The sequence below is a fragment of the Lynx rufus genome, unplaced genomic scaffold (genome assembly GCF_022079265.1).
Source record: "Lynx rufus isolate CCGP_SWC_20201006 ecotype Redwood Valley unplaced genomic scaffold, mLynRuf1.p SCAF_6, whole genome shotgun sequence".
NCBI lineage: Eukaryota > Metazoa > Chordata > Mammalia > Carnivora > Felidae > Lynx > Lynx rufus.
In genome coordinates, this window is record NW_025814878.1 from 8,066,790 (window position 1) to 8,085,770 (window position 18,981).

Below are 18,981 nucleotides of genomic sequence, written 5' to 3' on the forward strand. Positions count from 1 at the left end.
AACCCAGAATTGGACCCACAAACATATGGCCAACTAATCTCTGACAAAGCAGGAAACAATATCCAATGGAATAAAGACAGTCTCTTCAGCAAGTGGTGCTGGGCAAACTCGACAGCGACATGCAGAAGAATGAACCTGGACCACTTTCTTACACCAGACACAAAAATAAACTCAAAATGGATGAAAGACCTCAACGTAAGATAGGAATCCATCAAAATCCTCGAGGAGAAAGCAGGCAAAAACCTCTTTGATCTTGCCCGCAGCAGTTTCTTACTCAGTATGTCTCCAGAGGCAAGGGAAACAAAAGCAAAATGAACTATTGGGACCTCATCAAAATAAAAGGCTTCTGCACAGCAAAGGAAACAATCAGCAAAGTGAAAAGGCAACTGACGGAATGGGAGAAGATATTTGCAAATGACCTATCAGATAAAGGGTTGGTATCCAAATTCTATAAATAACTTCTCAAACTCAACACCCAAAAAACAAATAATCCAGTGAAGAAATGGGCAAAAGTCATGAATAGACACTTCTCCAAAGAAGACATCCAAATGGCCAACTGACACATGAAAAAATGCTCCACATCATTCATCATCTCATCATCAGGAAAATACAAATCAAAACCACAATGAGATACCACCTCACACCTGTCAGAATGGCTAACATTAACAATTCAGACAACAACAGATCTTGGCAAGGATGCAGAGAAAGAGGATCTCTTTTGCATTGTTGGTGGGAATGCAAACTGGTGCAGCCACTCTGGAAAACAGTATGGAGGTTCCTCAAAAACTAAAAATAGAACTACCCTATGACCCAGCAATTGCACTATTAGGTGTTTATCCAAGGGATACAGGTGTGCTGTTTCGAAGTGATACATGCACCCCCATGTTTATAGCAGCACTATCAACAATAGCCAAAGTATGGAAAGAGCCCAAATGTCCATCAATGAATGAATGGATAAAGAAAATGTGGTGTGTGTGTGTGTGTGTATATATATATACACACACACACACACACACACACACATACATACACAATGGAGTATTACTCGGCAATCATAAAGAATGAAATCTTGCCATTTGCAACTACATGGATGGAACCGGAGGGTATTATGTTAAGTGAAATTAGTCAGTCAGAGAAAGACAAATATCATATGACTTCACTCATATGAGGACTTTAAGAGACAAAACAGATGAACATAAGGGAAGGGAAACAAAAATAATATAAAAACAGGGAGGGGGACAAAACAGAAGAGACATAAATATGGAGAACAAACAGGGTTGCTGGAGGAGTTGTGGGTGGGGGGGATGGGCTAAATTGGTAAGGGGCATTAAGGAATCTACTGAAATCATTGCTTCAGTATATACTAACTAATTTGGATGTAAATTTTAAAAAATAAAAAATAAAGTTAAAAAAATCAACATTTACAGTGAGGTGCCTAGGTGGTTCAGTTGGTTAGGTGTCCAACTGATGACTGGCTCAGATCATGATCTCACAGTTTGTGGGTTCGAGCCTCCTGTCAGGCTCTGTGTTGACAGCTCAGAGCCTGGAGACTGTTTCAGATTCTGTTTCTCCCTCTCTCTCTGCCCCTCCCTGGCTCACACTGTCTCTCTCTCAAAAATAAATAAACATAAAAAAATTAAAAATAAATAAATAGTAAATAAAAATTAACATTTACAGAAACATTGTAAACATAAAGGTAGAATATACATATGTGCATATATATAGTAGTAAAATATAGCATAATATTTGCCATTCTAACCATTTTTAAACGTACAGTTCAGTGGCATTAATTACTTTCACAATGTTGTGTAACCATCACCACTATCTACTGTTCCCAGAACTTTTCTGTCACTCCATATAGTACTCATTAAACAATAATCCCTATGCTTTCCTCCTCCAACCCCTAGTAACTTCTAATCTACTTTCTGTCTCTATGCAGTTGCCCAATCTAGATATTTCATATAAATGGAATCAGATAATATTTTGTCATTTTGGGTCTGGTTTATTTCACTTAGTATAATGTTTCCAAGATTCACCCATGTTGCAGAATGTATCAAAATTTCATTCATTTTTATGACTGGATAATATTCCACCCTATGTATGTACTAAAATTTTGTTTACCCATTCATCTATTAAGAGACACTTGGCCTGTTTCCACCTTCTGGCTTTTGTGAATAATGCTGCAAATTATGTTGTCATACGAGTTTCTGAGCCCTTGTTTTCAAATCTTTGGGGTATATACACACAAGTGGAATTGCTGGGTCATTTGATAATTCTATATTTAACTTTTTGAGGAACCATCAAATGTTTCCATAGTGGCTGCCTCATTTTTTATTCCCATTAACAATGTATGTGGGTTCCAATTTCTTTATATACTTATCAATGCTTGTTAGTTTATTTATTTACTATTATTTACTCATCCTATTTGGTGTAGTGTTTCATTATGATTTTGATCTGCAATTCCCTAATGACTAATGCTGATTTATTTGTAAAGGCCACATTAAGTAAAAGTGTTAGCATTTCTGTTTCTAAATGCTCATTTCGGGTCTTTTATTTTCTAAAGTGATCTTTAAAACTTTGTATCCTTAGATCAATTTTTTAAATTTTCTTTATAGGAAAGAATAAATTTATTTGCATTTTTTTCCATTTGTAATACATTCTAGAGCTAAATTCAACAATATTTTGATGAAAATGTATGATTTTAATATTTCTTGATGTTTATTTATTTATTTTTAGAGACAGAGAGATAGAAAGAAAGCAGGGGAGGGGCAGAGAGAGAGGGAGACAGAGAATCCCAAGCAGGCCCCATGGCGTCAACACGTAACTCCATTCAGGGTTCAAACTCACATACCATGAGATCATGACCTAAGCCAAAATTAAGATTCAGAGGCTTAACAGACTGAGCCACCCAGGGGCCCCTGTTTTAATTTTTCTAGGTGTGCAAATATTCATGGAGCATTCCAAACCAAACTGGTAGCAGCAGAGAATACAATCAATGTCCAGATATTACAAAGCTCTATTTTTTTAACGAAAGAGAGCAGGGGATGGTAGGGAGAGAGGGAAGGAGAGAATCCCAAGCAGGCCCCATGCTGTCAGTGCAGAGCCCAACTGGGGGCTTGATCTTACGAACCTGGAAATCATGACCTGAGCCGAGATCAAGAGTCAGATGCTTAACAGATTGAACCACCCGGGTGCCCCTGCTAAGCAATTTAATAAAAACTTCTTATTCATCTAATTTAAATAATCTAAAACACTCTTCTAGTTCTATGAGAGACTCTTTAAAAGATTATATAAATTACTTTCTCTGTGTATTGCCTTCTTGATCAAGTACATGCCTGCTTATTAAAAATGTAGCTCTGCTTTAAAATACCTTACGGGGGGCACCTGGGTGGCTCAGTGGGTTAAGCGTCCGACTTCGGCTCAGGTCACGATCTCGCCGTCCGTGAGTTCGAGCCCCACGTCGGGCTCTGTGCTGACTGCTCAGAGCCTGGAGCCTGTTTCCAATTCTGTGTCTCCCTCTCTCTCTGACCCTCCCCCGTTCATGCTCTGTCTCTCTCTGTCTCAAAAATAAATAAACATTAAAAAAATATAAAAAATACCTTATGAATATCATCTGATCCACATAACTCTGTAAGATACAAATAAAAACATTTGTCTATCTTAATATTTAGTCCTTGTTCAAGCTCGTGCCTGTTTTCATATTATTATTTTATTCTTCTCAAAGTGTAAAACTTGGCATTTAATTTTTAAGAGCTGTTGGACATGACAAGAATTAATTATCATACTTTAAACATAAGTGCAGTGCTCTAAAAGTATGATATGTATAGTAGTTGGTAATTAAGCCATAAGTTAGACATCCAGTGGTTTTAAAGCATTAAATGTATTAAATTCTGTACATTGTTTGACATGCAGATTACCTGTTCCTAATAGGTAAAACTCCTTCCAAAGAATTTTTTATTTTCATAATTTATTCTTCATAAAAGTATATGTCAGTTTGGTATTTCCTAATTTAATAATTCATACTAGTATAGAGAGAAAAATAACTCATGTATAAATACACTATGACTAAATTATATTCAATAGTTCAAAGACTTACACAAATATTTCTCCTTTCAATATCATTCTATTAAATGTTCTAAATTTTTTTTTTAACGTTTTTTTTATTTATTTTTGGGACAGAGAGAGACAGAGCATGAACGGGGGAGGGGCAGAGAGAGAGGGAGACACAGAATCGGAAACAGGCTCCAGGCTCTGAGCCATCAGCCCAGAGCCCGACGCGGGGCTCGAACTCACGGACCGCGAGATCGTGACCTGGCTGAAGTCGGACGCCTAACCGACTGCGCCACCCAGGCGCCCCTCTATTAAATGTTCTAGAATTAATGTATGGAGTTGTCAAATCACTATGTAACTAGCATAACTTTTGGTGTCACCTATACTTCAGTTTAAGAAACAGTCTAAAATAAGGAGCAATGGAAGCTGTTCTGTTTTTTCTTCTTAAAATGAGCGTCACTTAGACAAAGGATCGCCACTTTAAGTTTTTTTCTCTTATCTGTTTCCCACAGACATGCTCACCAACAAACCTCTCCCACTCAGAAGCATGGAAATAGACAGGCTGAAGATGTGAAAAGGATGTATGTCTGCGATACGGAAACAGGAGTGGGCTGCTTCATTTCTGTCTCCTTCTGGAGGATCAAACTGATACTAATCCTGCAAAACACACAGAGAAAAATCTCATTTTCCAAAACACACTCACACACAAGTCACTGGAGTAATAGCGGGAGGGATTCTTGAACAGCTCTAACTTCAATAAAGGGGCGAGGAGTCTTAACTGCTAACAGAATAGTCTAAAACATAATCAGTTATCAGTAGGTTGTAAACATTCCTTGTCCAGGGGATCTTAATAATGCCCTTGACGAACAATTCTTCAAGGAATAAGGGGAAGTAACTGAGAGCACATTCACCATAAAGAAAAAAAAATAAGCGTAAATAGGTGACCTAAAGAATAAAATAGGGACAAGCATCGTGATTTTGTGTCAACCAGGCTTATTTCTACAAAAGAGGAGAAAGATGTCTTGAGGCTACGCAAACTTTTGAGTCCCTGGATAACAGGTATGGTCTCATTAACAACAATGTAAATAAAGAACCACAAAAAAACATGAACTTTGAGTAATGTTTGCCTAAAAGAAATGGTTAAATCACGTCTGGATCTGAGGGACCTCATCCACCAAAAGGAATGACAAAACAATCTACAACCAGCTCTTTGGGTTCTTTTAAAGTCTGAGCGCATGAAGCAGAGTGGAATGTACCTAACTGTGCCCAGGAGAACTGTAACACCTAATTGACCTCTAACTGACACTCAGGAAAGGGTGTTCGCAGTCAGGAAGCTCCATCTCAATTCTTTCTGTGAAGTGTGACCACAAGCCCTGCAGAGCAAAAGCAGGAACCTCTCAAGCAAGAGCTCTTCATAATTTACTGCCTGCTAGCTGCAAAGAAGAAAGCGTTTAAGTGATAAAGGGATTCTGCTCCTCAGCCAAGTGCGGTGGGTATCGGAGAAATCGTAAGAAATGTGTGGTTATGCGTGCACACACACACACACACACACACCACATCCTTCAAAAGCATATCTGACAGCAAGTGGCTGTGATAAGGAGTGGGCTGACTGCTAAATGTCTAAACCATTCTCTGCAAAGAGGAGTGCTTGGATTTTTTTTTTTTTATCAATCATAGGACATCTCCTGGAGTTCTCACTGGCCATAAAGAAAGTCAGAATAATGCTGTTTCTAAGCATCCATCATACACAGATACTTGTATCTTCTCTTGATAAATGGGCATAGGTATATTGAACAGGAATGTACCTAAATGTATTGTTGGGGTTTTTTAGATACAACATGAGTGGTAATGAATGTGCTAAGCTATATCTTTTACTGTATCTTATTTAATTTTATTATTTGATATTTCATATAAATACTCCTGGACCTACTATTCAAGGATCTGTTTTCATCCAGCTTCTCCAGCTTCTTGGAAAGAACCCCCCCCTCTTTAAAATATAAATAAAGTGGCTCCCGGGTGGCTCAGTCGGCTGAGCATCCAACTCTTGATTTCAGCTCAGGTCACGATCCCAGGGTGTAGGATTGAGCCTTGCGTTGGGCTACAATGAGCATGGAACCTGCTTAAGATTCACTCTCTTGGGGCAGCTGTGTGGCTCAGTTGGTCAAGCCTCAGACTTCTGCTCAGGTCAGGGTTGGTGGGGGTCCAGCCCCTCATGCTCTGCGGTGATGGCTCGGAACCTGCTTCGGATTCTCTGTCTCCTCTCTGCCCTCCCCCGCTTGTGCGCATGCTCTCCTGTCTCTCTCTCCTCTCTCTCTCTCCTCTCTCTCTCTCTCTCTCTCTCTCACACACACACACACACAAACATTAAAAAAAAAAAAGATTATCTCTCTCTCTGCCCCTTCCCCGCTCTTGCAATGACTCTCTAAAATAATAATAATAATAAATATAAATATAAATGAAAAATGTGTCAACGCTCCTTTCCCATCAGGACAGGAAATGTGATACTTCCACTAGGAATTCAGACTTCCTGGGACCCAAAAGGAAAATCTCACGTTGGTCTTCGTGGTGATTCTCGCTTGAGATGGTTGCTTAGTCACAGCGGCAGGTTTCTCAGCTCTTCATGGTGTCTCAACATAACTTTTTTCAGATTCTTGCATCTCCATTGAGCATAAACGGCTCTCTTAATTCTTCAGTGCAGAGTTAAAATAAGGCTGCGGTTTTAACAAAACCTTATTAATCTGATCCTCTAGCAGAGTCGGTGACCTCAAAACTCAGAGAAGAATGGCCCAGGGAACACTAAACAAATGCCTGGTAATCATTAAAAATGGAATTAATAGTGTACACCTGAAATTAGTATAACCCTGTATGGTAGATATACTGGAATTAAATTTTTAAAAAATTTTCATGTTTATTTTTTTGAGAGAGGGAGAGGGAGACAGAGCATGAGTAGGGGAGAGGCAGAGAATGAGGGAGACACAGAATCCGAAGCAGGCTCCAGGCTCTGAGCTGTCAGCACAGAGCCCGACGCGGGGCTCAAACTCACAAACCGTGAGATCATGACCGGAGCCGAAGTCGTATACTTAACCAACGGAGCCACCCAGGCGACCCTAGAATTAAATTAAGAAAAAAACTAAAAAATTTTAAATTTTAAAAAACAATGAGACTGTGTGTTCAGGAGGCTGAGCTGGAGAGGCTAAAAATAAATAAATAAATAAATTGAATTAAAAGCTGTGCTGCCTCAGGCTTCCCTCTGGATTTAGTTCAGAAAAGGGAATTGTCCTAGACCTCTATCCTTAGTGAAGGCTGAATTAACATTAAATAGTAACAACATAATGGCTATGAAAATCACCGTGGTCCTCTCTAGTTATGACATCAGCTGATGGGAGGAAGAAGCATATACCCCCTCAATAGCTCAGAAAGAGATATGCATGCCAGACGATACATGATGAAGTCTAGGAAAATTTAGGGATCTGCCACCACAGGTTTCTAGGTATCCAATGTTTGCAATACTTCTTTTGGGTCCAAAATGCAATACATGCTGCTTTTATCTTTTATCTCCTACCACTAAGAGAGTCACAACCGTTGGTGGCCTCTTTGGACTTTGGAAGAAACAGGCACTGCAATTTGGTGGCCTTCCCTGCTACGTTTGCCAAGTAACCCATAGAGCTGGCCATGTGGAGTGGGGTCAGTGCAGATGAAAACCCTAGAACTGGATTCAGCTGGGTCAGGCTTCTGGTCAGGCTTCTAAATGGTCTTTACGCGTCATTGTCCATTAACCTATTATGGCATAACCAACCATCCCAAGTCAAATTTGTACAATCACAGCGATCGTTTATTTAACTCACACATGGAAAATTTGAGCAGGACTCCATAGAGATAACGCATCTCTCTTCTTCAATGTCCAGGCCTAAGCTGACATGCCTGGAATGGCTGGGGGATTAGAACATCTGAGGACTCGCCAGGCCATCTCTCCGTGCGGCCTCTTTATAGAATCATTCTATGTAGCCTGAGCTTCCCCCACAGCATGGCAGATCTGGGGTGGCCAAATTTCATGCATGCCTGCTCAGGGTTCCAAGTAGAATCTGTGAGGCCTCCAAGAGGCAAAGCTCAGAGTAGGCTGTGTGTCACTTCCGTCATAGGTTATTGATCAAGCAAGTTACAGATTCAAGGGTAAAGGATTAGAACACTTTTCAGGAAGTGTAGTAAAAAAATATACAGCCATCTTTAACCTACGGCAGTCATGGATCTGACAGTACTCAGATTATCTGTGACTGAACAGATTGCTGAACCAGTCTTACCGTAGGCCTTAAATGTAAAAATCACAATGGGTAAAACCATGCCCCTCCTAACAAGTAACTGTTCACTTTTTGAGAAACAGTTTGGGGCTTGCTGCTAAGCTCTGATAGAGACTGACCACATGAATATGGGACACCAAGTAATCAAGAGACCCGAGCAGAACATCATCAAGTGAGTGACATCTGACCCACCAGCTGAAGAAAGTCATGCCCAACAGACATGCCAAGCAGAAGAGGTCTATACTTTATCAGGCATAGGCAGGTCCCGAGGACACAGTTAGTAACATGGCGGGGGATTCACATCCCAGGATGCCTGTTCTGCTACACATCACTTAGGCTCAGCAAACACCTGGGTCTCATTCAGAATTCCCTCTGACTTGAAAACTGAGAAGGAAAAACCCTAAGCCTGGTTTACAGATGGTTCCTCACGATATCCTGACGTCACACAAAATTGGATTATTATGGCTCTACGTTTTCCACTAAAGGTGGTCCTGAAGGACAGCGGGAATGAAAACTCATCCTCCGAGTGGGAAAAATTTCGAGCAACATATTCATTGTTGTGTGGTCTCAGGTGTGTGATTCTTACTATCAGAGGGAGATCAGAGTGCTGATGTATGGTTGGGGACAAGGAGAAGTATGCATTTTATTTAGGGAATCCTGCTGGATCCCTCCTATTGCACCCCCACGTGGTTGAACAAGAGAAAGAAATAATTCAGCAACCTAGTACAAGCAGGATCATCAAGAGTTCAATCTCCCAGGAACAAAGTTCAAGTCACCCTTCAACTAAAGAAACCATCCAGTGAGGGTATCGGTTAAAAGCAAAGGACATGCTGGGGCGCCTGGGTGGCGCAGTCGGTTAAGCGTCCGACTTCAGCCAGGTCACGATCTCGCGGTCCGGGAGTTCGAGCCCCGCGTCGGGCTCTGGGCTGATGGCTCAGAGCCTGGAGCCTGTTTCCGATTCTGTGTCTCCCTCTCTCTCTGCCCCTCCCCCGTTCATGCTCTGTCTCTCTCTGTCCCAAAAATAAATAAACGTTGAAAAAAAAGTTTAAAAAAAAAAAAGCAAAGGACATGTAAAACGAGCAGTTAAGAAAGAAATTATTATACATCATATATGACCTTGTGAACAGGTTTATAAACGAGGGCTAGTGATCACCCACATTTTTGCATCGTGCTATTATATTTGTATTTGTATCGGATTCTGTTTTTTCTTTCCACTCTCCACTCTCACCAGTGATATTATACAGGACGTGTGGGTAATGATATCTTAGTGCAGAGATTATAGGCTATCAAGATGCTACTGAGTTACGAACTAAAAGAAGAATGAACATAAATCAGAAGTTGATGCAGAAACTGATGAGACTTTATGCTATTGCTTTCAGAGAGAAGGTTGTTTTCGTCTGTGCAGGAATGGATCCATTATGTTAGACAGCAGCACTTTGAAGTTACTATGAGGTTATGTGGAACTTTAAATATCAAAAGATGGGGAGAGGTGAATGTTGAAAAGCCAAAGGGGTGAACCAGGGAGAGAACTTACACAGGCTCACACAACACGAATTCCAGCTCCGCTCCCCCCTGCTTGAGGGTATCTTCCTGCACTACAGTGTCTCGAAGTGAAAGTTGTATATTAACATACCAAAGGAAGAGAAACATTATTTCAATAGATGCAAAGTAACATTCTATAAAAATCAGCTTGTATTCATGATTGTTTCAAAGCTCTTAACAACAAGAAATAAAAGGTGATTCCCTTAACCAGATAAAAGAATTTTCCAGCCATGGTAGCAAAAGTCATCTCATATTGAAATATATGTGCATTTCCACTATCACTTATGATGCTCCAAGCTAACACAATGAAAAGAAAAAACAAATGAAATATAAATATGAAGTAAAACAGAAAAATGTGTCATTGTTTGCAGATAATACATTTGTGTACCAAAAAAAAAAAAGTAACAAAAAAATCCTACAATATATCTAACACTTATTAAGCCCTTACTGTATCAGGCACTTTTCTAAGTTGTTTATTTACAAAAAGTAACTTAATAAAGAAGTTATTAGCAAAAATTATATTCTTTACCAAAAAATAAATACTTTGGATAAAATATTAAAATTTTTAACAGTTCAGCAAGTAGATACATGCATACACAACATACACAATAAAATAATGGTCCTGTAGGGGCACCTGGGTGTCTCAGTCGGTTAAGCTGCTGACTTCGGCTCAGGTCATGATCTTGCAGTCTTGTTAGGTCAAGCCCCGCATCGGGGCTGTGCTGACAGCTCAGAGCCTAGAGCCTGCTTTGGATTCTGTGTCTCCCTCTCTCTGCGCCTCTCCCTTGTCTCGCACTCTGTCTCTGTCTCTCTCTCAAAAATAGTAAACATTAAAAAGATATATTTAAAATAATGGTCCTATAAATATTGGAATCTAAAAACAAAATATGAAATAAAAAAGTCTAGTTCCAATAGAAATAAATGTACAAGTAGACTAGGAATAACCAAATTAATAATGAATAACACTTATAAGGAGAAAATACAAACAGAAAGATATACAAATGTCCTAAAAGAGAAGATCCAATATGGCATATATTTCACGTCTCTCCAAATTTGTCTATAAATCAGTGTAATTAAAGTCAATGTACCAATAAGGTTTTTGCTAAAAATTGACAAGCATTTGATTTGCATTTGAATGCATATTTAAAAGTCGACATATGAAAACAACCAAGAAATTAAAGGATAAACAAAAAAATGAGGAATCGGGGGTTATTTTGAAACTATGGCAACTAAACAAGTATATCAGTGGAGATAGCTTTGGAAACAATAAGAACCAACCGACAAACAAAGAAGTAAATATGCACATAAAGGGAAACTTCATATATGACAGAAGTGGCATCACAAATTAGGTCAGGTAGAAAAATAAATAATATGATACCTAATGAATTTAAATAAGCAAGTATAAAAAAAGCAAAGTAAATACTTAAAAACTCTTTGAAAGAAATATAAGAGAGTATCTTTAGGATATCAAGACCAGAAGATTTTTTTTTTTTTAGAGAGAAAGAGAGAAGAGTGGGAGTGGGGGAGAGGGGCAGAGATAAAGAGAGAGAATCTTAAGCAGGCTCCATGCTCAGCATAGAGCCTGACCCAGGGCTCAGTCCCACAAACCTGGGATCATGGCCTGAGCCCAAATCAAGAGTTGGACACTCAACCAACTGAGCGACCCAGGTACCCCTGAGAAGAAATTTCTTAAACAGGATGTAGAAAGCTCAAATCATAAAGAAAAATACACTACAAAATTAATATATCTCATATGACAAAAGTAACTATAAACAAGGTTAAAAAGCAAGCAATGGACTGTGGAGACATTTGAAACATGTAGAGCATACAAAAAAATTACTAGAGTGTATAAAGAATTTCTACACAAAAAACAGTGAGCACACAGAAAAGTGTTCAAACAGGAATTCACTGAAAGAAAAATCACGTGGGCAGCAAATGAATCTTGCAGCTCATCTGCATTTGTGTTGGGTCCGTGTAACTGAGTTTTGGCAAATACGATGTGAAGAGAAGTGATGGATGGCACTTTCGATGCTAGGGAACAAAAAGAAAATGAAATGGAGAAGGAGGAGGAAAAGAAGCAGTGGAAGAAAAGGAAAGGCAGCGAGGAAAAGAAAAGGGCAGGCAACAGCACCTGTCACCACCCTGTGTGGTCCTCTCTTCCCCCTAACTCGGACGGAAGTGAAGGTAAAATACTCCTGATGGCAGGGCTACAGGATGAAGGAAGTCCGCTTGTTACCATGTTAATCATTATGGAAGAAATGGAGAGTTCAAGGCTTATTACTGCAGCATAGAGTAGCCCTAACCTGACTAATATGACACTCAGTCCGCTGTAGCCACGATTTCTCCATCCCAGTCAATGACAACTACATCCCTCAAAATATCCGACCTCCTCTTTTTAACACCCAATATCCAACCTATCAGTGGATCTCACGGCTCTGCCTTCAGAAAACATCCAGAGCTGAACTTTGATAATCACCACCCAAGTGATCTTCATCTATCACGTGGGTTACTGCAGTGGTCGAGAAATTACTCTCCCTGCGTCCTTATCGTTCTCTGAGAGTCTAGTAACTCTATGCAACACAGTAACTATAGTGGTTCTCTTGGAACTGCTCCTCAGGATTTTCCGTGACATGGTGTCGGCCGTGCAGCTGCTTTAAACTTCCCAAACACCTCCAGAAAACTGGATAGAAACACCAGTACAGGGGCGCCTGGGTGGCGCAGTCGGTTAAGCGTCCGACTTCAGCCAGGTCACGATCTCGCGGTCCGTGAGTTCGAGCCCCGCGTCAGGCTCTGGGCTGATGGCTCGGAGCCTGGAGCCTGTTTCCGATTCTGTGTCTCCCTCTCTCTCTGCCCCTCCCCCGTTCATGCTCTGTCTCTCGCTGTCCCAAAAATAAATAAACGTTGAAAAAAAAATTTTTTTTTAAATAAAAAAAATAAAAAAAAAAGAAACACCAGTACAACTAAAGACAATGGGGATGAGAGACCCAGAAAATGGACAGAAGCTGGGAACAAGCCAGCCCACAGCGGTGGCTGGAAGGCACAAGATAGCTGTGTAAAAGGAGCAAGAAGCTCAAGACAACTAAATAGCTTAAAAGTCATAGATACATACGTTCCCCAAAAGGGAAGGATGTATCCCGAGGGGAAATGTGGGATGGGAAAGATGGGAACAATACATGAAATTAAGAAAAGTCCCGGGGAGCCTGGGTGGCTCAGTCATTTAAGCGTCCTACTACAGCTCAGGTCATGATCTCACTGTTCTCCAGCTCAAGACCTGCTTTGGGCTCTGGGCTGACAGCTTAGATCCTGGAGCCTGTTTTGGATTCTGTGTCTCCCTCTCTGTCTCTGCCCCTCCCCTGCTTGTGCTCTGTCTCTATCTCTCTCTCTCTCAAAAACTAAATAAACATTTAAAAAATAGAAAAAAATAAAAGAGAGAGAAGAAAAGTCCTCACTGGCTCAGAGTTGCAGGTAAGTGCCAAAGCCACACAGGTGGAAAAAACTAAAATGGATGTGAGGATTCAATAAAACTCCACAAATATCCAGAAAAAACTTCCCTCCTCCAGAAAGACAGTGCCTCATTCTGCTGGAAACAACCAAATTGAGCAAGGAAAGAATCATGTGAATCAAAGAGAGAGAGGTGGGCAGTGGGAGGGAGGGATTTTTGAGGGACTCAGAGAAAGGAAAACCCAAGAAATATGAAGTATTTTGGAAAACAAGGCCTATGGACCTCAGGGACAAGAAGCACAAAATCTTTCTAAACCAGACATAGCTGTGCGAAACAAACAAGTGGCTAACAGAGAGGGTATATATTTAATCTTTGCTGGTAAAAACAGAAAGAAATTCTTAGACTGTGATTCAGAGAAAGCCACCCTGGCTGGCTCTTCTCCTAATATCCCAGGAAATCTCATCTTATTTTGTTCCTCATTCAAACATGGGGAATAACATGAACAGAAACTCTTTCTAACATCGTACAAAATCATTACAATCAAAAGATAAATGAGACCTTAACAAATTAAGATAAACAATGAGATCTCACCAGAAAAATGAGGTCACAGCAGATAAAGGCTGCAATGTAATGTTTCAATAGTAGACAACAATTAACGCCTTGATAAGAACACCACAAATGAGAAATAGAAAAGCTCAGAATAGATACCAGTAAAGAATTAAGAAAACAAAGTATATAAGAACACTAAGTAAGAAGAACACAGGAGTAAAGAGACACTATAAAGACACAGGGAAATAGGAATAAGAAAGAAGAAAATCGAGGGGGAAATCAAACAGAAATAAAGTCAACTATTTTTAAAAAGGACTTGAGAAATGTGTGTGCAGGAGACAGAAAAATGCCTCCTACCAACCTAATCCTAGAAACCTGTGAAAATATTGCCTTGCCTAGTAAAAGGATTCTGCAGGTGTGATTAAATTCAGGATGTCGAAATGGGGAGATTATCCTGGATTACTCAGATGGGTACAATACAATCGCAAAGGTAATTATAGGACTGAGGTAATAGTCAGAGTCAGAGGATGTGTGACAACAGAAACAGAAGTCACAGGGATGCGGGACCATGAGCCATAGAATCCAGACAGCTTCCAGAGGCTGGAAAAGGCAAGGAAATAGATTCTCTTTTATAGCTTCCAGATAGAACACAAACCAACCAACCTTGACCTCTGACTTCCAGAACTCTAAGACAATACATTTGTGTAGTTTTAATTCATAAAATTTGTGGTAACAAATATTTAAAAAAAAAATTGTTATAGCTACCATAGGAAACTGATAAAGAAAATGTGATAGACATTGAAGATGTAAAGTGAGAAAACCACATATATATCTTGGAAATCTTCAAAGAAGAAAACCAAAGTAATGGAAAAAGAAAAATACTTAAAAACATGATTGGAAAATATTTCCTGAAATAGAATAGTAAAGAGCAAATCACACTGTGTATCTGGGAAAATTGACCAGAAATGATCAGCCTTGGGCCATATTCTATTTTTTTTAAGGTTATTTTTGAGAGAGAGAGAAAGAGAGAGAGAGAGAGCAGAGAGATGGGCAGAGAGAGAGAGGGAGAGAGAGAATCTCAGGTAGGCTCTGCAACATTGGAGTGGAGTCTGATGTGGGGGCTCAAACCCACAAACCATGAAATCATGACCTGAGCCAAAACCAAGAGTTGGACACTTAACTGACTGAGCCACTCAGACCCCCGGCCGTAGGCCATATTCTAAGCCAAAATTACTATTTTTTTTAATAATGGGGGGGGTATTCCCTTTAGTTTACAGACAAGAAGTCAAAATCATTTATAACAACTATCAAATTAGCATGAGGATCCTTCAAAGCAACATTTATGTTAGAAAAAGCATGTAGCAACTTTTAAAAAGATGTTAAAGAAGAAAAAATGTGAGAAGAATTTTATGGACAGCCAAACTTGTCTTCAACATAAAAGCCACAGACAAGCAACTAAAAATATGGAAGACCTCAAGGAGTATCATTCCCTAATCGCTTTGTGACAAATCTACCAAAGAATGAGCTTCAAACAAAATGTTTGTAGAAAGTTTGGCAAATATTTAAGTTGGTGGAACTAAGGTTGAAAGACAGGGAAAAGGGTGAAAAATAATAGTAGTTTTCACATGTTCAGACATTAATATCAACACAACCTTACAAGTTAGGAATAGTGGACAATGAAATAAGCCTGTGGATTACCACAGATGAATTAATTATATTACCTGAAGCTAACAACTGAAGTAGTAGAAGGTTCAAGTGTATTGAAGACTTGAAATATATCTAAGACTCAACAGTATATTTAGAATAATAAATAAGGTGGTTGAAGCTTAAGTAATTTAGGAAGTAAAGATTAACACTAAAATAATGCTAGAGATCAAATTTAGAAGGTAGAGAGTAACTTTAGTCTCATTTGTGGTAGAAAATCAACAAATAGTATCTAAAAGAAGAGAAGATTAAGAGTAATATAAAAAAATAGTGTAAATAAGGGGCTCCTGGGTGGTTCAGTCAGTCAAGCGTCCAACTTTGGCTCAGGTCATGATCTCACAGTTCGTGGGTTCGAGCCCCTCATTGGGCTCTGTGCTGACAGCTCAGAGCCTGGAGCCTGCTTTGGATTTTGTGTCTCCCTCTCTCTCTGCCCCTCCCCCTGCTCACACTCTGTCTCTGTCTCAAAAATAAATAAACATTAAAAAGAAATTTAAAAAATAGTGCAAATAAAACTACTAGATTGAAGAGTCAAAATTTCCTAAATACCAAAAGAATTATCAACAGAAAAGGTTTAAAAGGACACTTAATTGAAATAATTTTCAATTGAAATGTTGAGCCATACAGAAAATAGACAAGATAGCAAACTGAAACCAAAATATCAGTAAGTAAATGTAAATGCGCTTAAATCACTTACTAAAAAATTCAGATTGCTTATATAGCAAAACCCAATTCTTTGTCATACCTGAAACAGAGGGATTTGGTAAAGTTAAATATTGAAGAATAAACAAAGATATGCAAAGCAATACAAAATAATGCCAAGAATAATATCTTGAGGTAGAATTAAGTAAAAAAAAAATATATTAAACGAGTCAAATAAAGGCCAATTTATAATGTGAAAAGCTACATTTCAAAAAAGAGCGTAACACTAATATGTATCTACTCAAAAAACACAATCTTCAAAATTTTCCAATTTGCTTCAGAGGTAACCACTGTTCTGGAAATTCACAAAAATATAATCACATGAGTCTGGCTTCTTTCATTTGATATGATACTTTTGGAGTTGTATGGTGTTGTATGTATTGCTGTTTTGTACTTAATTTATTAGTGTTCTAGTCTATGAATATACCATTTATCCACTTTTCTACTGAGGAAATATTTTTTCCAGTTTGTGATCATTATGAATAATTCTGCTATGGCATTCATGAAACTTCTTGTGATCACGTTTTTATTTCCCCTGGGTAAATACCCAATATGGAATTGTTGGCTCATAGGGAAGAAGTCTGTTTAACTTTACGAAGAACCATCAGTTTTCCAAAGTGGTTGTACCATTTTACATACAAACAATGTATGAGCGTCCCTATTAGTCAAAATCCTCTTCAAAATTAGATAATTTCAGAGTTGTCTATTTTACCTTAGCAATGATTGCATGGTGGTTTACACTGTGGTTTGTATTGTAAATCCTCTCGTTGTGGTTTCAATTTGCATTTTCCAGGTGACTATTGACATTGAGTACATTTTCATTTGCTTATTGACATTTGTAATATTTCTTTGTGAAGATTTTATTCAAATAACTTGCCCTTTTTTATTTTAAATTTTTTTTAACGTTTATTTATTTTTGAGACAGAGAGAGACAGAGCATGAACGGGGGAGGGTCAGAGAGAGGGAGACACAGAATCTGAAACAGGCTCCAGGCTCTGAGCTGTCAGCACAGAGCCCGACGCGGGGCTCGAACTCACAAACTGCGAGATCATGACCTGAACCGAAGTTGGCTGCTTAACCGACTGAGCCACCCAGGCACCCTTAATTTGCCCATTTTAATTGAGTTGTTCTTTTTACTATAGATTTGTAGGAGTTTTTAATAGATTCTAGATATAAATCTGTGCCAGATATATGTATTTAAATATTTTCTTCCCAACTGTAGCTTGAATTTTCATTTTTTTAACTGTGACTTTTGATAAAAAGTTTTGAGGATGTCCATCAATTTATAATTTCTTTTTTCATATAAAATATTATTAAGTTTTATAAATTCATTAAATTCTAGCAATTGTATAATTCTAAATCTATTTCAAGTAATTTTTTAAAATATGGAGTGATATGGTGGTAAATATTTTTTTTTTCAATATGAATACTTGGCACCACATATTAAAAATATCCCTTCCCCCCCTACTGAATTGCATTGGCAATTCTGTTGAAAATTGTTTGACTGTAAAAATGTGGATCTGTTTTTGATTGTTCGTTCTGTGTCATTGAGTGTTGACTATGCTTAAGCAAATAGCACACTGTCTTGATTATTATACCTTTACAAAAAATTTTAAATCAGGTATTATAAATCTTCTAACTCTTGTTTTTCAAGATTGGTTTGTCTATTCTAGGTTCTCTGTGTTTCCATATGAAATTTATAAAAATTGCACTCACAATACAGTTACTTTTCCAAAAGTGACTTTGTATACTCACACCTTGCTAAACATGCTTATTAATTCTAGTAGGTTTTTACTTTTTTTTCCTCTAGATTTACCACCTATACAATCATGTCATCAGCAAATAAACATAGTATTGTTTTTTCTTTCCAATCCTCCTGCCTTTAGTTTTTTTTTAAATCATTTATTGCCCTAAGTAGAACCTCTAGTGTAATAATGACTAGAACTGGTAGGAGTGAAATTCCTCACTTTATTCCTAGTCTTAGGGGAAAGCATTTGATATTTCATCATTACATATAATATTCACAGTGTTCGTCATAGACTCTCTTTACCAAGTTGAGGAAGTACTTTATTTTTCTTGTTTGCTAAGTTTTTATCATGAACAGGTGTTATATTTTGCCAAATACTTTTTCCCAACTTTTTTAGCTGATTATTTGGTTTTATTCGTCTTTATTCTGATAATATGATGAAATATATTTATTTTTATTTTTTTAATATTTATTTTTGAGAGACAGAGAGAGAGAGAGAGAGAGAGACAGAGAGAACATGGGGGAGGGGAAAGGAGAGCAGGAGACAGAGAATCCCAAGCAGGCTCTGAGCCATCATCACAAGCCTGATGTGGGGCTCAAACCCATGAACCATGAGATCATGACCTGAACTAAAATCAAGAGTCAGATGCTAAACTGACTGAGCCACCCAGGCTTCCCTATATTTATTTTTCTGATGCTAAACCAAACTTGCATTCCTGAGATAAACCCAACATATATTTACAAAAAAAAAAAATTTTAGTGTTTATTTATTTTTGAGAGACAGAGTGTGAGTAGGGGAGTGGCAGAAAGAGAGGGAGACACAGAATCTGAAGCAGGCTCCAGGCTCTGAACTGTTAGCACAGAGCCCGACGCAGGGCTCGAACTTGCAAACTGTGAGATCATGACCTGAGCAAAGTCAGATGTTTGACTGAGCCACCTGGGCACCCCAAACC

General features: G+C 38.6%; 1 long non-coding RNA gene across 1 annotated transcript; it reads right to left on the minus strand.

The window, feature by feature from the left end:
- Positions 1–3,516: 3,516 nt before the first annotated feature.
- LOC124527911 (uncharacterized) lies at positions 3,517–16,328 on the minus strand. The gene is made up of 4 exons (XR_006966035.1): positions 16,277–16,328; positions 9,880–9,949; positions 4,573–4,707; positions 3,517–3,556 (listed from the first exon to the last, which is right to left on the minus strand). It is a non-coding gene; the product is annotated as an uncharacterized LOC124527911 (long non-coding RNA).
- Positions 16,329–18,981: the final 2,653 nt, after the last annotated feature.